Source organism: Mytilus galloprovincialis, chromosome 9, assembly GCF_965363235.1.
Source record: "Mytilus galloprovincialis chromosome 9, xbMytGall1.hap1.1, whole genome shotgun sequence".
NCBI classification, from domain to species: Eukaryota; Metazoa; Mollusca; class Bivalvia; order Mytilida; family Mytilidae; genus Mytilus; species Mytilus galloprovincialis.
The window spans coordinates 40887727-40904802 of NC_134846.1; the positions used below are offsets into that span (position 1 = coordinate 40887727).

Here is a 17076-nt window from a genome sequence, read left to right on the forward strand (position 1 = left end):
AATCTATGAAAACTGAACATGAATTGCTTTGTATGCATCAGTCTCTGTGCCAGTCACAAATAAATGCAAGTGATATTCATTGTTTGAAATTGAATTTGTATGTTAAAAACCTAATCACAGAAAATTAATTAACTTCTTGTCTTTAAATATTAACAATACAACGGTTTGTCATTGGGAGACCAAGAAATGGGAACTTTCCAGAAAACTAGATTCAATACAGGGTAATTGACATGTTTGTGTTGGCAAAATAAAAGAATATAGTCATTTAAGTAGTACAAGTTAGTGTATAATGAGGGGTTACTTGCTACTGGCATAATTAAGCAATGTGATAGTATATATACTTACTCATGAATCATATGATTTGGATTAAATGGATTAGTTCTTGAAGGTATTCACCCATGTACAATGTATTCATAATACAACATGCACAAGAAGGTATGGTTTGGGTTGGACAAAATCAATCAATCAAAAGGGATATAAGTATATCATCTCTGCAAGAGCTTAACCCAATTATCATGTTTATCATGTACAATGTACATGTGTCATGTGTATTACAAATGTAATACTATTACAAAGTGCAATTGATTACAAACAAAGCCATGACTTTCCTTAACAAGTTTTCTAGATATTTATGAGATGGAGTTTATAGAGAGAATCGCTCTGTTCAAGCAAATTAATAAGCATAAATGCAACAGTCTCTTACTGTAGCAAGTTTGACATATATGTTGATCAATCATCATGTATTGAATTTAAAAAAAGAGAGAAATATATTTTCTTAATTTATTCCATTCACAACTTAAACAGTTAAAATTAATTTAAACGAATCAACATATATGATCAAACATGCATCCACCCTCCCCATGTTTTGATATATATACAAGTACATCACACCAGAGACATACACAAATGTACATGTATGAAGATATTTCACCAACTCATGTATTAAAGTACTGTAAATGTGCAAATTTGTTCAAAATTAGGACTGACTAGTGACTATTTATATAATTTATTCAGAGGTATTCAATAATTAATGACAAAAATTGTCTACATATATAATATATAGTGCACACATGTAGATTCACTGTACATTACCACACACAATTGCTTTTGTTTATATTACCCACTATTATATTGTAATAATTACATTGTACATGTAATGATATATATCATACAGACAGGGAAGAATGGACAGTATCATTTGAAGACATTTCCATTGCAGGCCTTCTTTTTCAATCGAATCAAACAAACCCCCCCCCCCCAATTTTTTTTCTTTTTATCTCAACTTAGATCAAAGAGGGATGAGCAGGAGTCTTTGATAATTTTCCACTTTCCTAACTCAAGGGTTACACTAATGACTGGACCGAATGACAGGACCGAATGACAGGACCAAATGAAAAATGCTAATAACTTTTTCATTTCTCAAAGGATTGATCTCAAATTTGAAATATAATAAGATTTCATCATTTGATAAATATATTTAAGAAAAAAATTAAAAAGTTTTGTAAGAAACTTTAGAAAATGTGACATGACCAACTTTGATAATGACAGGACCAACATCGAGAATGACAGGACCAAATAAAAATGCTAATAACTTTTTTGTTTTTCAAAGGAATTATTTCAGATTTGAAATATAAAATGGTATGTCATATTTTGAAACCAAAATGTTATAAAAAATATAGATTTATTTTCAAAAACTTTCGAAAACGTGACATGACCGTCGCTGATTGACAGGACCAACCTCGACAATGACTGGACCAGATGAATTTGCTAATTTCTCTTTTATTTCTCAAAATATTTTTCTGAAATTTTACATATAATAAGATTTCATCATTTGATAAATAGATTTAAGAAAAAAAATTAAAAAAAAATGTAAGAAACTTTAGAAAACGTGACATGACCAACTCTGATAATGACATGACCAACATCGACAATGACAGGACCAAAGTAAAATGCTAATAACTTTTTTTATTTTTCAAAGGAATTCTCTCAGATTTGAAATATAAAATAATATGTCATATTTTGAAAAATAAATGTTATAAAAAATATAGAAAGTTTAAACGTGACATGACCATCGCTGATTGACAGGACCAACCTCGACAATGACAGGACCAGATGAAATTGCTAATTACTTTTTATTTCTATAAAATATTTTTCTGAAATTTGAGATATAGTCAGATTTAACCATTTTATACATAAAAATAGGAATAATATAGGAAAAAAAATATTAAAAGCTTGCTGTAATGTGACCTGACCAACAATGACAGGACAAACCTTGACAAGGACAGGACCAAATAAAAATGCTATTCACTTTTTAATTTTGAAAAGGAATTATGTGAGATTTAAAATAAAATGTGAACTCATCTTTTAAAACATCAATTAGAGAAAAAAAATCTAGATTTTTTTTATTGCGAAAACATGAAATGACCATAGTTCCTACTATAGAAATCGATTATCCTGGTTGAAATTAATAATAATAATTAAAAAACACACATTAAGATTGAATGATTTATAAGTTTTTAGAAAATAAGGGAAAAAGCTAACTTTATGTATCTTTGGTGTAAATATTTATCATATTAATTGATATTTCACACATGCAATATCTTAACTCTTTATAACTATGTATTTGGGTTGAGAATAAAGATCATTCATTCATTCAGATTATTTTGTATATTAATTACCGGACATAATCTGACACGTCTGAAAACAATTATAAGGTAACAAACAAAAGGTGTGACATAAGCCATAAATAAGTTGATAAATCCAATAAAGATTGTAATGACAGTAATTAAAATCACATAATAGTTCATGTCGTTGTTTTATAAATATTTTCAGAACATTAAATAATTATTTCCATGTATGCTTGAGTATATGCAGGGTATATCTTGATAGTTTCCCCCCTCATAATAAATAAACAAATAAACATTTCTTGAAGTATGCCCGACCCTTGCATGCATGATTTCTTGGTAGTTTCAAATATTTTCATAAAATATACTGAATCAAACATTTTCACGGACTACTTTAAAAGGTTTGATACCTTTCCAAAGTGGCTTAAATTGGGCTTCATGATGTCAAGAAATATTATGATGACAATTCAATAAATCTGAATTTATCTATAGTTTAATGAACAATCTCTTAAACTATAAAATGATTATATGTAATTACATATAAATATTTCAAGATCTTTTTCTTAAATATAATGATCATTCGTGTCTTTTTGTCCTGTGACTCTGCATGTCCTGTGACTCTCTGCCAACATACGTTTAGCATGTTTAGTAGCTAGGTCAAGAATTTTAACCACCATAGAATATATTTTCCTGAATTTATAAGATATATCTTACTAATTATGGATCAGAATTGAACAATTTCAGTAAAATCATTGGCCAGATCATAGCCGATGTTGGTCAGGTCACACAACCGCAAGCTTTCAATACGTTTTTTTTTCTATATTTTCCTTATATGATGTGCAAAATGGTCTTAATTGTCATTATTTCAAATTTGAGAGGAATATTCTGACAAATGTTATATGCATAATTAGCATTTTTATTTGGTCCTGTCATTAATTGTCGAGGATTGTCCTGTTATTGACAACGTTAACCAGGTCACATTTCAGCAAGCTTTTTATACCTTTTTCTTATATTTATGTATAAAATGGTATAATCTTCACATATTTTAATTTTCAGAGAAATATTCTGCGAAATTAAAGAATAATTAGCAATTTCATTTGTTCAGGTCATTGTCGAGGTTGGTCATGTCAGTCAGCGATGGGATCATGTCACGATTTTGAAAGTTTTTGAAAATAAATCTTTATTTCTTATAACATAAATGTTTCAAAATGTGACATATCATTTTATGTTTTATGTTATTTTACTTTTTATGTTTCAAATCTGAGATAATTCTTTTGGAAAACAAAAAAGTTATTAGCATTTTTATTTGGTCCTGTTATTGTCGAAGTTGGTCCTGTCATTATCAGAGTTGGTCATGTCATGTTTTCTAAAGTTTCTTACATATTTTTTGTGCATTTTTTTTTAAATTTATTTGATAAATGATGAAATCTTATTATATTTCAAATTTCAGAAAAATATTTTGAGAAATAAAAGAGAAATTAGCAATTTCATCTGGTCCGATCATTGTCGATGTTGGTCCTGTCAATCAGCGATGGTCATGTCACGTTTTCGAAAGTTTTTGAAAATAAATCTATAATTTTTATAACATTTTGGTTTCAAAATATGACATACCATTTCATATTTCAAATCTGAAATAATTCCTTTGAAAAACAAAAAAGTTATTAGCATTTTGATTTGGTCCTGTTATTCTCGATGTTGGTCCTGTCATTATCAGAGTTGGTCATGTCACGTTTTCTAAAGTTTCTTACAAAACTTTTTAATTTTTTTCTTAAATCTATTTATCAAATGATGAAATCTTATTATATTTTAAATTTGAGATCAATCCTTTGCGAAATGAAAAAGTTATTAGCATTTTTCATTTGGTCCTGTCATTCGGTCCTGTCATTCGGTCCAGTCATTAGTGTAACCCCTAACTCAATCCAAATTATTCCATCTCCCTACTCCCCCTGATATGCAATTTTGCATGTTCCCTGCCAACCCCTCCCTCAACAGCTAAAGGTTGCACTGTACATTAACTGTGTTTACCAATCTACTCATATCAATATTATGTGATTACACAAATTTTGTCCGAGATGACTATGACGTCCAACGGCTGTTATGCCAGACAAACTCAGAACTGGGGTCGTGCCGAGGGCCCAAGCTTGTCTGACAAAACAGCCGTTGGATGTCAGAGTAATCTCGGACTCACAAAAAGTATTCCTAAATACATTATTTTACTATCTAATTTACGCACCATGAGTGATTTTGAAGCAGACAGACTGTTAAAAGATCTATTTCGTTTCCATCTTCACCATCGGATGTAGAAAATGTTGGCTTCTTTATCCAGTTACCGATTCGGCACCGGCAATTCTCTGGCTCCGACTTACAGGTTCCTACATGTATGATTGTACTGACATAGTTAGTTTAACCTTTTGAATGTCTATCTGTTCACGTTCATCGTCTGTGAATCGATAGTCCATAGTTGTATCGTTGTATTGTCGTTCACATATTCGCGGCCATGCTTGTTTGTTTACAAAATGAGAGGACACATATGACGTCACCAGCATTCCGGAACAAAGGGAGATAATCATGTTGCACTTTCCCCGATGAACCATGAAATTACCTGTTTTATATGTATTACGAGGACACACATACGACTACCAATATTCTTATTAGTATTTATTTTAACCAATTTATTAAAATATGAAACAAAAAAAGTTTTTAAAAACCTTTGCATTTCACCTTTAATATTGCATTCACAACGCAACGTACTTAAAACGTTTAGCTGATTTTACAGAGTTATCTCCCTGTAGTGTTAGGTACCACCTTAAGCGTTTAATTAAGACACATGTTCATTGAATCTATAGACAAGTTTAAAACAAACATCTTGGAAGTCAAAATGTGTTTTATTTTGTCTTTGCAGAGGGTCGAACAAAAAGCAGAAGAGAAATTGTTACCTTTGGAAGTAATTAAACTACTCTTATTGTAATTGTATTACAATGGAACCATTGAATCAAACTTCTACAGACATACAACTGAAGAGCGATTTCACAGTTGAGCGTAATGCTTCAGTATTCTTTCTATGCTCGGACATTGGAAGCGACTTATTAAGGACTAAGGATTGTGTCAAGTTCCTTAGAGAGGCTGGAGTAAAGAACCTTAATACATCATTTGAGCTGCGTATAGGATATCGCGAATATGATGAGCTAGAAATACACTTAAAAAACGTCAATAAGCTCGCTATTGTCCTTTCACAGCAATCACTAGATGTCTCGAAATTTAGAAGATGATGCAGTGCGCGATTTTGTTTGTCCAGGAAGAAAATGAATCGTGTCGTATTATACCTATTTTACTCACTGAACAATCAGTGTTACCGTTAATACTACGGGAAACCGTACCGTTTTACGCTTGGAGAGATGATATTAAAAAATTACTTAAGGCAATACTCCTAACAAACGAACATCAGCCGTTGAAAACATACGTTCACAGCCTTAGCCAACTTTCTAACACAGGACAATATTTGCGCAATTTAAATAAATGCATTCTTCCACCAAATGTCTCTACTCTAGAAAAACAGTTGGCATCCAATGTTTTAGAATGGTGGGGTTTGATGGTTTCAGATGCGAGATTTTCAATTGATATGAGGAAAATGCAAATTATTTCTAGAGATCAAAAACCACTGATCAATGATCTCTTTAACAGCATATTTTCGTCCGACAAAATTAGGATTATACGGATAACTGGACTAACAAATTTTCATTATGACGACTTTAGAAGAGATAGAAACTTATTTGATGAGTTAGTTGATATTTATCTAGATCACTTCAAAACAGTAACCCATGACTTTCGATTAAAATATTGGTATCACTACAAACGCCATCATGTGAGAAATTCTGATAGGACCCTAGATATAAGTGGTCCACTGCTAAAATGCTTTAGTTTAATGACCCATGAAAATACCCACTATCCACAAATGGAAGAGCTTATAGCAAGAGAAAACTCATTAAAACATTTCCATTAAAAAGTAGTACATTTCGCTCCAAACTCGCAGATGCTGGCTTCTTTTATTTCGATTACATAGATTACGTGCAGTGTTTCTGTTATGGTGGATGTTTAAGAACTTGGAGCATAGATGACGACCCGTTAGAAAGACACATAGAAAGGTTTCCATATTGTACATTCCACGTAGATATTAGAAAAAGTAATACAGAAGCAAGTCATATACCGATGCCCCCTTTTCTTGATGAAGCATCACATTCAGAAACTTCAGAAGAAATGGTTGTAGATAAATTGATCCAAAAATATGATAGTAATTATTATAGAGAAAATTTCAGTAATGTTGCTAACCGACGTTTAACGTTCGAAAAGTTTAAAGCTAGTACCGATGTTGAAATTGATGAATCGGTGTTCCAGCAATACGCGGAAGGTGGGTTCTTTTATTATGGTGTAAAGGAAGACGTTGTTTGTTTTTCCTGTACATTAGGATTAGCACAGATAAGTAAAGATATGAATCCATGGGCTCTCCATTTACAATTTGCTCCAACTTGTATATATATATATAACAGTCTCCGGGACAAGTTTGCAATTCCGCTGAGTGCAAAAGTTGTCACCTTAATTTTTGGAGTTAAGTCAAAATGAAGTTGATAACTTGGTTGGCATTGGTTCCCTGATATTTGTCCTAATTTTTTTTGGCTCTAGCACCACTGTTGAAAAAGTTATGCCCCTTTTTTCAACAATTTCTTCAGAGGAAAAGTAGTTTTCCTCAAGGGAAATCAAATTTCCCTAAAGGAAAAAGATTTTTCCTCAAGGGAAATTGTTTTTTCCTCGAGGGAAAAAGATTTCCCTTAGGGAATTTGCTGCATAAACATTTCCTTTGAGGAAATTCTATTTCCTTGGAGGAAATTCTATTTCCTTGGAGGAAATTCTTTTTCCTTTGAGAAAATTTGCAGCTTCAAATTTTCCTTTGAGGAAATTTGCGGCTTCAAATTTTCCTTTGAGGAAATACTTTTTCCTGTGAGGAAATTTGCAGCTTCAAATTTTCCTTGGAGGAAAAACTTTTTCCTGTGAGGAAATTGTTGACAAACACTTTTCCTTGAGGGAAAATTCAAGACATTAAATTTCCTCTAAGGAAATCATTGTTTTTCAAATTTCCTCTAAGGAAATTTCTGAACATCAAATTTCCCCTAAGGAAATGTTTTCCCCTATTTTTCCTCTATGGAAAATTCATGACAGTATAAATATAATTTTTCCTAGACTGAATTATTGATACAAAAGATAATTAAAACTTTAATACAAATTTTCATGGTGAGTATTTAACATACAAAAACAAAAGGCTGACTGTTTGGCATGTTTAAGACAATACAATAATAAGCAAAACGCTATGAATATCATACCACTTGTGATGTTATTAATATTGTGCTCATATTTGCATATTAAATAAAATAAACTCTTTTCATGTTAAATTAACTTGTCTTCTGTTTCAGCTGCTGTGTACAATTATTCGACCCCCTACATAACAGTTCAGTGCATAAATAATTCCATCCACAAGACATCTGCCTTCAATTGGTTGAATAAATTTTGGCAACTTGTTCTTCAAACATCTTCTCTGTATATTTGATATGATGGAGCCATGTACATGAATGGATAAGGCAGTTGTTTATTTCGACAACAAACATGACAAAGATACTATTTTTTTTCTTAATTTCTCCATAATCCATCAGTGAATATGTAGGTTGTTACATTTTACACAATTGTTTTCTTGTGCATCTTTGATAGTACTCCAATTTGTTAATAGCAATTTTGTCGATTTTTTTCTATTTCTTTTTCCAGAAAAACACACAGTTCATTTCACATTATTAAATACAATTAGCACATTATGTAGAAAAGTATTAACAATTAAGTTTCCTCTTCAGTATAGACCCTGCAGGACCTGTTGATGATCATAAAAACCAAGATATCTGACCTATAAATAAAAAAAATTAAAAAAAATGTTTAAATGGACAAAAAAAAAAACAGCAATATAAATAAGCTTATTTTATCATGTTTAATGAACAGTTTGAGAAACTTTCATTTGATATTCGTACTTATGAGTTCTCTTATTTCAGTGCTTTGTGTCCAAATTTAATATTTGTTGTTTATTGCCTTGCAGTGATATTTAAAGTTGAGCCACTTGCAATAGTTGTTATAGAATGTTCATATGTTGTGAAATTTGAACCACTGTCAAATATTATGGTAAGGTTGAGTGCTCACAAACATGATTTTTGTTTTGTTTGTTATTGACTGAACATGTTGAACTAAATTGGATTGTTTAAGTCTTTTCATATTGGGATTTTTATTGGCTGACCTATAAAGGAAGTGTTTTCTCATTATTGAAGGCCGGCCCATCATTGGCCTTTAATTTCTTGCATCCACTTTATTGAACTCTGGTGGATAAGTCATTCGTTTACCATGTATACCACATCTTCTTATTTTTATATAAGTCACCATTCAAAGGCAAATACTTTTATTTTTGTAATTCAGAAATTATCAAGAGGTTTTTAGTAATGGTAATGCGAATAATGTGACTGGTGAGTATTGCAAAAATAAGAACTCATGTTTTGATAACAGAAACATATATATATATATATACATGATATATATAGATCTTTATGCAGATTTTTTTTGTAATCACAGTAAGTTGTCCATTCGTGAAAAATCACAATAATAAATGCAAGCAATAATTTCTGAATTTACAGTATATAGAAGTGGTCTTACCGTTTAGGCCTTGTTGTATTCTGTTTATCTTGTTTTGCCACTCATTTTTATTGTAACTGTTTATATTTTTCATTATTTTTCTATATTTCTTGTCCATGTTGTCCTAAACCTAAAATGGCTAAAAACTATTATTAAACATCAGTATGTGTTTTTCTTTATATACAATAATATTTTAAAAGAATGGAATATTTGTGCTATTTCATTTCACAGACTTTTTGCCAGTCATCATTTTCAAAGACTTTCACCCTGGTCAATAGTTTAAAAAACAAACATTCCCATACTTTTTCTTCGTGTTTGAACTAATTTTTCATTGGACATCAAAGACATGATTCGCATATTCTAATATGATTTGTTTGCTTGACTACATTTAACTCTGAAATATTGTTTACAGTATAATCTGCATGTGTCTCACTCGTCAGAATTTCAAATTAATATATATTACTTACAGAAGCAATTAAACAAGAGGCTCTTAAGAGCCTGAAGTGCTCACCTGAAATTTTTTGCATCAATCTTCCATTTGTGATCAGTTTACCCCTATGTTCCATTTTAGCCATGTAACTATAAAGTGACTATGTTTCTTGACCTAAAAGGAAATAAAATACAAACTTTAAACTAGTTACTCTGAAACTCATTCAGTCCAAGTTTGACTGTAATATATTCCGCAATGTCACTTCAAAGGAGAAGATTCTTTAGAGTATTGAACAAACTAGATGAACAAATTGTGAAAAATTGTCTTTAAAAGGCAATAACTTTTTTTAACAATTTTTGGTGTATTAATATCATATTTGTAGACTTTACTTTGCGAATTATATTTGCTGTTTACAGTATATCTTTTTCAGAAATAAGATTCAAGATAATAACCAATAAAAATGCTACGCATGGCTCAGCTTGACATCAAATATTGATCAATTTAAAAGTACCGTGACAGAAACGCAGGCTAGTGATGCAACGGATCCTTACATTGAATTTGAACTCAACATGCATTAGTAGCTGAAATAGCATACCAAGTTGTTTTCCTAATCATTCTTTGAAATTAAACTAAAACAATCTTCCGTTTAACAGTTTTGATCCCTTTTCATTGAACCTTTCTTAAAATCAATCTGAAAATGTTTCGGGCACAGTTCAAGAACATAGAACGGTTTCTGACAGACGCAGTACTACTATCCTGGACAATTTTAGTCACAGTGACTTCTAACCTACAACCGATTCTGACAGTTCTAACAAAGAACAGTTTTGACCGTAACTGTTCTACACTAGAACTGATTCCGAACTGGTTTTTACTGTTCTTACCTAGATATGATTCTGAAATGTCTACCAAGAATAGAACCTGACAGTTCTATCTCCAGAACAGTATAGTACAGTTTAATCTATAAGATATTTATTTACCTTAATTTACCTAAATTCTATTTAACTTTGTATTATTATTTTATTACTGCATTAGTCATTTTAAATTTATTAATTTTATTGTGAGTGTATTTATTGATTTATTGTCTTGCCTTGTTAAAACAAGTGTGCATGACTTGCTGATTCCGTCTAATAGGAATTGCAACAATTTGCAAAACTGCTAAGAAAATGTTGAATATTTTGAATGATAAAATCATTTGCCTGATTAAAGATATATAATGCATGAAAAACAAATATTTCAGATTGCAGCCAACAACAACCACTGAATTGCAATATCCTGACTTGGAACAGTCATGTTAATGAGCGTTCATCTTGATTGCTTTACCATATGCATGAAACAAGTCAAATTCCATTCCAACAATGACGGACATAGGCGGTTAATCGCATCACGTGACTTGTTTATATTTACACACGGCAATACAACGAAACACCTCCTCTGTCGTGTAACAGAGAACACGCTTAACGATTTGGTTATGCTAAGCCAAAAAGGAAGCCACATGAAAAAATTTAATGAATTAAAATTCAAAACTTACTGATACATGTACACAAAAATAAACAGAAAACAAATATGATACATATCGACCAATAAAATCCACAGATTTTTAGGCTCCTGTCACATATTTATTCAGAATATACATGTAGTAACAGTAAGATATTCTGATTTAAAAAAAAAAGACAAAGTATACAAAACAAAGTTTAACAATCAAGAAAGGTTCGTTTGGTTATTGTCAAACTCTTCTTGTGTTTTTTGTTTGTTTTTTGTTTTGTTTTTCTTAGGATGGGCGGGTATTTTAACAATAGTCTTATTCTAAATTATATCTATACTAGTAACTAGGTAGATAAATTTTTCTGAAACACCATTATTAATAAACGTATAGATTATATGTAGATATACAAAAAAAAAAGAAGATGTGGTATGATTGTCAATGAGACAACTCTCAACGAGACCAAAAGGACCGTGACAGAAATTTACAACTTAAGGTCACCGTACGCCCTTCAACAATGCGCAAAGCCAATACCGCATAGTCAGCTATAAAAAGCCCCAAAATGACAATGTAAATCAAATTCAAACGAGAAAACTTAACTATTTATATAAAAAAAAATGAACGAAAAACAAACATGTTAGCTGGATCCCAACCCTCCCCTAAACTGGGACAGTGGTATAACAGTACAACAAAGTTCCACATCCAAACGGATCTGAACACGGGACTCTTCCCCGGATCTGCCACTAGATTTATACATCAAATGCATCACAAAATATATACATGTTATGATATATACTGCCAATGAAAACGCAACACTTGGTTTTTCAAAAATAAAATTTATATTAGAAATGATTATGTTTCAAAATATATTGTTCTTGAAAATTAACAATTTAACAATAGATCGATATCAAACAAATATGTTTCATTGTCATCTTTCGTGCGCAATAGGTAAACGAAACATCCAAGGTCGAATTATCAACTCACAGTCCTAACAAAAAATGTTACAACCCGGTGGTGCATCGCAATCTCGACAGCGCCGTGGATTTGATCATCCCGGACGTTTACGGTGATCCTGAGGAATGTTATTCCACTTGTCCCGCAAAGCAAACTCAAGCTGACTTTATGATATTGGTGGTGGTTTTCATCGTCTAAACCATGTCAAACCTGATGCAAAATTTACTCGATTGGACCAAAATCCGGCGAAAAGCATGACTTTTGGCCAAGGTGGGTGCCAAATGTCTATGTTACCACCACTGACGTTTTTTTGTACATAATAAATGATTTTTGGTCTACATAATTCGATGTTTACGCCAGACGGCCGTTTAGATGTCACCAAGGAAAGACTGTGGTGCTCTTTAACAATTTCTACGCAACTGGTGCTTTACTGAAATTGCTCCAAAGGTTCAACTGTGACCACCATTGAACTCTCGTGACCTTTGAACAGCCATCATAGTCGATATCGGATATGTTAAAGACCAAATGTATCGGTCTTGCTGAGCGTTTCTTTCTTTTTGTATCCCGGGAAGTGGCTTATCATTAAATGATCCATTTTGGTTGAAATGTGGATGATTTGGGTTATTGTAGAGGGTATACAACTTCAGTCTTCTCGAAATTGTATGCTGTGAAAGGCTTCATTGGATTATGCCCAAAACTGCATGTCGTTGGTTGTCTGAAAGTCCTGGCATTTACTCAGATGTTTATTGCTGTTTCTTAACTATAAGGGCAGGAAAATTCATAAGCCAAGCTTTATTAAATGACAAAATGGTGGGTATGTTGAAAAACGATGAACTCGGTTTATCACGCCTGGTAAACCATCTAATCTCAACCAAATGGTTGAGACGGAAAAAAGTATTCTGGCACTTCCTGTTGAGCCTTTCTGGTTCAAATATCCAAAATAAACACAGGGTAGGTCGACTTTTCGACAATATACTGAGAATCGATGATTTTTTTGTAAAATAGGAGAATGTCATGCCATAGATAATTGAATTAGGATTTGTTTTGTGTATAACACGGACCAATATGATTTAACATGACATCGGAATGACTTTTCTCCAGCAGGTAAATGTCGCCAGTACCGTCAGTTATTGACAAAATGACAGTGCGATCATCGTTAAAGCTAACATATATCAGTAAATTGGTATTTTTCTAAAACCTTATCAACATAAAATTACAGTTTGTTCTTTTTCTTTACGAATACAAGTTCATTAAGCTGAATATGTTATAAAGTATGTCATGTTGAGATATTCTGGTATCGGTTGTGATATTCTGGCACAATGTTGAGATCTTCTGTTGAATCAATCTTTAAACTAGTTAAGGTAGATCATAGATATATATACATGTATATACTTCTTGAGACAGAATTTTCTTATACTTAGCCAGAGTGAAGATTGCACTTTGCTTTTTTCAAAAATATAATAAAAAAGTATGGGTCACCGTGCTAATTAGCAAGCTATGAGTCGTTGAAAATAGCCTAGATTTGGTTAGATTGTTCATTAAAAAAAAAACACATTTGTGTGCCAAAAAAATCTATGAAATAAATTGTAAGAAGATATGTTTTATAGAAATGAATCGTCTAACCAATAAATTGCAAATCTGTCTCTAAATTTGCAGATTTGGGCAAATAACTGGACCGATTTTGTACTGGGATTGTACAATCCAAGATGGGGGTATACCATAAATTCAGCTTAGGTGTCAATCACATAAAACTGTCAAAATTCATAAACTTGCCGTCTATTGTATGACATTTCAACTGCCATTTTAGACTTGTCTGTTGTTATTATAGCAGCTTGTAAAGAGACCTTTGGTTGTAAAAAAAAGATTCAAATAAATAGCTGGGTTTTTTTATAAGTCTAGATCACAGGCACTTGTCTCAGAAAAAAAAATCTTATATTAAGGTAAATAATAAATTTTTTTCCGAGACAAGTGCCTGTGGTCTAGATTAAAGATCTAGCGCTGAAGATTAATAGTCTAACATTTGAGATGGAAAGTTCAGCACAGACGCTATAAAGTCAACTTAGTGTTGTAATCAAATCTCAAGCGCTAGAATTTATTTCTTCAGCGCTTAACTTGACAACTCAATTGTTTATAGCTTTTTATTTTATCTACAGCGCAATACTTCACATTTGCAGCGCTTGGGTTTACATCAGCGCTACACTTTTAGTTATCTACATCACTGAATTTCAAAAATCCTTTTAGCATTGGACAATTTGTATCTCCTGCGCTTAAACTTTTTTTTACATTATCAGAGCTAAATATTGAATCATAAGAACAAAAACTTTATTCTGACAGCCTCATACCGTGGTAGGGTTTCCTTCTATATAAACATTATAAAGGAATACATGTACATGAACGTGCAGCAGGAATGGGTCTCTTTTTCATAGTCAATACTTATATATCAACGGGTATCAATTTCACCCAGAAAAATTTCAATGGGTCGGTTATCGTTCGATAATATATTTATATCAATGCTGTTTTCAGGTGCGGATTAATTGAGGGGGGCACAGGGTGCTGCCCCACTATTGGAGAAACATCTGATTGATTTTATAGGGAATAACTGAAGCTGCACAGATTGAGGAATTGGTGTCTGAATGAATCATAAACGTCTATTGTCTTAATGCATATTCAGGATCGACGATTACATGAACATGTTACATGTTGATTATAAACCCTCCTTTATACTAGACATCGACACGCCGAGTGTGCTTTTGACGTGCTAGTTCACAAGGTATTACCCGCAGTAAACATTTGTCACTTTTTGAGAACAAATTATTCCGACTCCAAGCCTAAAAGTGTTTATTCCTTACTAATATTTAGCGCATGCTTAGCATAGACACACAAAATAAATTTTTTTCTAGAATTTGAGTTGACCTGGCCGGTGTTCAAACTAATCATCTCCCACACTTAGGCGAGTAAGCTACATCGAGACCAGATTTATAATTAAAAAAAAACAACACTGAATTACTATTTAAATATGGATAATCCTATTTTTTGATAAATTCACAGTACATTATATCATTCTGTTAAATGGTCGGGTTGATGTCTCTTTGACATATTCCCCATTTTCATTCTCAATTTTATTTCATCAAAAGTTATTCTCATTGAAATCAGATAGATGTAATGGAGATGTACATTCATTAATTGTAACCTATGACTGACATTTTTTTCAATAAGTAACTTAGTTCTTTTAAAATTCGTAACGATGTGTGTTTTTTTTTTTTATTCTGCATTAGCTAGATGTATTAAGGGGGTTGTCACAAAGGATGTTTAACCCAGTTGCATATGTGTGCCTGTCCCAAGTCAGGAACCTCTGTCAATGGTTAGTCTTTAATGTTTTTAAGCTATGGTCATTATGTTTTTCGGTCTGTGCGTTCGTTCGTTCGTTCGTTCGTGCGTCGGTCCCGCTTCAGGTTAAAGTTTAGGTCAATATAGTTTTTCATGAAGTTGAAGTCCTTGTCTCCTTTCATGTAAATATGCGATCACAAAAATAACAAACGACTCCAGTGGTCTGTCCCAAATGTGTGATGGTAATGTGCGATTTCAGCCTGTTTTGTTTTTGTTGGGAAAAGATTTACCAAAAGTAATGCAATTCAATGTCGCCTGTTCATTGTATGCACAATCTATCCAAATCTAGGCAATTTTCCGGAACTACTCATAATTAGCACGGTGACCCATACTTTTTATTATATTTTTGAAAAAAAGCATAATACAATCTTCACTTTGGCAAAATATAAGAAAATTCTATCTCAAGAATTATATATATATATATATATATGATCTACCTTAACTAATTTAAAGATTGATTCAACAGCAGATCTCAACATCGTGCCAGAATATCACAACCGATACCAGAATATCTCAACATGACATACTTTATAACATATTCAGCTTAATGAAATTGTATTCGTCAAGAAAAAGAAAAAACTATAATTTTATGTTGATAAGGTTTAAGAAAAATACCAATTTACTGATATATGTTAGCTTTAACGATGATCACACTGTCATTTTGTCAATAACTGACGGTACTGGCGACATTTACCTGCTGGAGAAAAGTCATTCCGATGTCATTTTAAATCATATTGGTCCGTGTTATACACGAAACAAATCCTAATTCAATTATCTATGGCATGACATTCTCCTATTTTACAAAAAATCGATTCTCAGTATACTGTCGAAAAGTCGACCTACCCTGTGTTAATTTTGGATATTTTGAACCAGAAAGGCTCAACAGGAAGTGCCAGAATACTTTTTTTCCGTCTCAACCATTTGGTTGAGATTAGATGGTTTAAAGTTCTAATATAAATAAAATAAAAATTATAAGACTTTTTTGAAAAACAAAAGTGTTGCGTTTTCATTGGCACTCAGTATATAGACTTTTATATGAAATAAATAAAAAAAAAAAAAAATGAAAATGTTGAATTATCATAAATGTTTACGAAACCACAAGATATCCCTGCTAAATGGACCATGTTTTCAAATCATATCAAATGTTTTCATTAGTCTTTACTTGTTGGAACAATGTACTGGATTCATTTTTAGCTAAATTATCAATGTTCGGTTATTGCATATTCTTAAGAGGTGTCTGTTTAACTAATGAATTGAAAAAAGGGGATGGATGAACGTGCAAATTTAACACTGTTTTCAACATATCTAACGAATATGTGAGAAAAACTATGTTTAGAATACGAAATATATTTCTTATTCTGTAAACACTAAGCAGGTATTGTAAAATTGTTAAGGTATTTCTGTGTTTTTAAAGCACCCCCTTTTTGTAATATACAACATTTAGGTAGGATAAAGAACCAATAACCATAATCCTATAATATAAGACTTCG

At 31.9% G+C, this 17076-nt stretch overlaps 1 long non-coding RNA gene across 1 annotated transcript; it reads right to left on the bottom strand.

Annotated features, from left to right (window-relative positions):
• Positions 1 to 7150: 7150 nt before the first annotated feature.
• Positions 7151 to 10019, bottom strand: LOC143046882 (uncharacterized). The gene is made up of 3 exons (XR_012969291.1): positions 9847 to 10019; positions 9357 to 9465; positions 7151 to 8565 (listed from the first exon to the last, which is right to left on the bottom strand). It is a non-coding gene; the product is annotated as an uncharacterized LOC143046882 (long non-coding RNA).
• Positions 10020 to 17076: the final 7057 nt, after the last annotated feature.